Raw genomic sequence first — 4,275 nt, forward strand, 5'->3', positions numbered from 1 at the left:
CCCTCGGTCCCTCGGTCCCTCGGTCCCTCAGACCCTCAGTCCTTCAGACCCTCTGTCCCTCAGTCCTTCAGACCCTCTGTCCCTCGGTCCGTCCTCCCACCTGAACCCTGACACGTTTACAGTCCCGTAACTCGCTACATGTCCACATTAACTCTGTGACTCCTGAGCAGCTCCACCTTCTGCCTCGGCACAAAGACTCAGAGGTGTTTCTGCTCCGTCGGCCCACCTGAACCCACCGCCACACCGCCATGTGAGGCGTGGCGTTCAGGGCCCTCGGTCCGCTGTTACCCAACCAACCTTGATGTGACCTCAGCGGCAGACTGAGGAATGATTTACCAGCAGGGTAAACACGCCGACTGTGGCTACAAGGTCAGACTACAGAGTCACATTCAAGCCCAACGAGGCCCGTGAGACGAATTACACCGTTTTATCCTGCAGTAACAGGCAGCATCTCACAGGTTTGAGTCCAGCCAGAAACACCTGACTGGTTTTATGTTTGTTAAACACTTTAACAGAGTAAATATATTAACTGTGATTGTGGAAAAAAAAACATTAAAGATATAAAAATCCTAATCCAGACATCTCTGACTCTTTAACAGCACTTGTTGCAAAGCATGAAATCAAACAATAAAAGGTAATCCTGAATTATATCAGATGATGCAGTTTGAAAGAGTTTATAACATTATTTATCTAGATATAATGATAGGCAGTTCTGAAATGCAGGTACGCACTCAATATAAACAAAACACTCCGAATCCACCAAAAAAAACACATGGAAGCTTGAGTCACATGATTGACTTACATCAACCTGTCAGGGGTGTCCGGTCCTGGTCCTGGTCCTGGTCCTGGCCCTGGTCCTGGCCCTGGTCCTGGCCCTGGTCCTGGTCCTGGTCCTGGTCCTGGCCCTAGCCCTGGTCCTGGTCCTGGAGGACCTCCATCCTGCAGGTTCTAGATGTTTCTCTGCTCCTCAGCAGCTCTTCAGGTTCTGCAGCAGCCTGTTCATCACTCAGTCAGATCAGGTGAGTCAGAGCAGAGAAACACCTGAACCCTGCAGGATGGAGGCCCTCCAGGACCAGGACCAGGACCTTCTGCTGCTTTTAGCTTCTAGCTACTCTTTAGTTCCTTTAGCTTTACCAGCTCTTCTTCAGCTAATATCAGCAGACGTTCAGCTCTTCCTGATGTTCACAACAGGAAGTGGATTCTCACAATCTGAACTTCAGTTTTTGTTGTTTTCGATCTGAAATGTGTCACACGTCAGTCACCATCGTTCCATTTAAACATCTGGATTAAAGCAGATGTTTTCCTGCCGTGTTTCCCGTCAGCTCAGCTCTAATTGGACGTTTCCTTGGAGGAAAAGTCATTAAGATCCTCTCCTGCTGGATTTACCATCTCCCTCCTCTCAGCAGCGTTTCTTTGTGTCTGTTAGGAAAATATCTCATGAACTACAGGACAGATTTTATTACAACTCTCGACAGCTAATCACTGGGTTTGACATCTGCAAATGGAGCCAAGCTGATTTAAGATGGCCGCCACGACACAATATCGCTGCTCCTCGGTCGGTTTTACAGATACTGAGCTGCAGTTTGGTGCGGTAGTAGCTGAGAGTCATCCCCAGCACTCTCTGAGAGCTGACAGATTACAGAGATCAGACATTTTTAACGTTTGACTCAAACTAAAATCATTTTAAAACAAACTGATTTTAGCTTTAAAGGCTTTTATTTACAGGTTATATTATTACTAAATAATCATCATTTTGATTTATTTTAAATGTTCTTTGTTATTTTGTTAATCAAGAATCAAGAGTTCTGTAATTTATTAATAAATCCAGCCAAGATTAAATTATTTTTATGTTAAAAATCCTAAAACTTCAGATCAGACTCTGAACTTTAGTATTTATTCTGTTCGATTTGTGTGATTTAGAGACTTTTGTTCATGTGGAGTTTGTGTTTTTATAAATCTGGAGTAGATTTCTGCTCGTTTAGTCTCTTTGTGTCTCTTTGTGCCAAGTCACCAAAATAAAAGCCTTCTTTTATTTTTATTTTTTTACACTGGCTAACAGGAGCCCAAAGAGCTACATTAAACAGAGTTTTTCTTTGTTTTGTCAGTAAAGTCAGTTAAGTTTCCTGCTTCAGCCTCGTCTCAGTCGTGTCCCGGAGGCCATGGACAGAGACGTCTTTGTGTCCTCGGGACAAAGCTGCTGCTGTGAGACACCTGAGAGCTCGAACACCTGAGCTCATCCTGACAGAAGCACACAGATCTGACGCTTCAGGCTCATTTTGAAACGTCCCCACAGCTCCGGGTGAAACCGGCAGCCCAGATAAAACCAACAAACCTGTCAGGTATTTCTGGAATTCAGAGCTTTGTTTTATCGGGATGCCTGGAAGGTTTTCCCACACAGAGCGGCTGGAGGTCAGATTCAGACCTCAGCAGGATTATCCTGCAGAAAGACCAGGACCACGTCTTCCTTTAAACCGGGCCTAAAATCAGCCGCTTGTTGTTTATATGTTGATGTCCGAACCTGGAGCCCACAGGAATCAGACTGAATCAGAAATAATCCGCCTCCTCGGAGCCTCTTCTCTTTGGGTTTTCATGTCCGACTCGGAGGAGCAGCGTCTCCTCAGTCTGAGGAGGGAAACGAACCGTCGGCCTCCTCGGAGCCTCTTCTCTTTGGGTTTTCATGTCCGACTCGGAGGAGCAGCGTCTCCTCCGTCTGAGGAGGGAAACGAACCGTCGGCCTCCTCAGACAACAAACAAACGTTTAATTAGAAACTTCACTTAAAGTAAACTTTTAGATTTGATTAAAACAGTTTCATCCTCTGTGTTTGTTTGAGGTTTTATTGTCATTTAGAAACATAACGGTGTGTTTGTTGTTGTTTTCAGTCTGTTTCTGTTTGTTTTCTGTGTTTTTAATCATCGTTAGATTCTATTAATATGAATTATTATAATCATATGGTTCCTTACTCAGTCAGTGGATTGTGTTTTTGCATCTTTTTGATTCTTCTTGATCATTTTAGTTCTTTTTTTTTTATCACTTTTTAGTCATTTTTTGTCAGTTCTGAGTGTATTTTTTATGTTTTTTCCTGTATGAGTCATTGATTCTGTTTGTTAAACTCTCCAAATGTTTTTTGCTACAGTCATTATGTTAATGTTGGCTTTGGCTCAAATATCTGCCTCTAATGTATCTTTAATGGTGCCTCTTTATAAATAGAGTCAAATCTATGACAGAGTTTGTGGTGAAATCTGAACCTTCAGCCAGTTATTGTTGTAATAACCCTCAGTGGGACGAACAAAAAGTCTGAATCACTGAGTTTGTTTAAGGTTGGACAGAAACTCGGCTCTGGAGTTTGAGGATTCAAAGAAAAGCTGAGAGTTTGTTTAAAGTGTGGCTCCTCTGATAAAACCTCAGGAGGCTCCAGGAGAGAAAACACGACTCATCGAAGTCCTGACGTCTGGAGCCCAGCAGGTGCTGTTTCTACATCAGGTTACCATGGACCGACTGCAAACACTGAGCTCTGTGGGGACGCACACACACACACCTGTCTGGGAGTCTTAATGAGGTCGGCTTCATTAAAGCACATCAGACGAGGTTCTTATGTTCAGCTCTGAAACTCCTTCAGATCAGAAACAAAATTTCACTCAAACTTGAGCTCAATTTATTAAAAAAAAATTGTTTTTCAGGAACAGTTTCTGCTTTTGTTTCAAAACTTTAACATAAATCCAGCTTCAGAACAGATGGAGGGAACTGGGACCAGTTTCCTGAACCCGAAGTGTTTACATGAAGTACACATATATTTGAATTTCTGTTTGTCAGACATAAAATGGAATCTATCTTTGTTTCTTTGTTTACTGAAATGGAACTAAAGAAGTTAATTGTGATGATAAAGAATATCAAACAAAAAAACTCAAGCTAAAAAAATTTCTTTGGACATCTGACAAAAAATCATATTTAAGATGTGTCTGCGTTCCCTTGTTAGTTGCCAGTGGAGTGAATTTTGTTGTTATAAATTCTTCTTTTGAGTAAATTAACTTCACAGTTAAATAATAAAGTATAAAAATATCTGCAATATGTGCAAAAATAATACACATAACTGTCCGATAATATTCAGAAGAGCATCTTGTTCTGATCCTTTTCTAAGTTTAATTTTAGGCCTTAGTTTAGATTTATTTTCCAGTTATTTGGACAAATATGTGTAAAATACTGACCCCTGGTGGCCAAAACTGAGAACTGCGGTTTGTTTTTCGTCCCGCCCACAAATTGTTCTGCATTTCCCATTG

Source organism: Kryptolebias marmoratus, linkage group LG17 (genome assembly GCF_001649575.2).
Source record: "Kryptolebias marmoratus isolate JLee-2015 linkage group LG17, ASM164957v2, whole genome shotgun sequence".
NCBI classification, from domain to species: domain Eukaryota; kingdom Metazoa; phylum Chordata; class Actinopteri; order Cyprinodontiformes; family Rivulidae; genus Kryptolebias; species Kryptolebias marmoratus.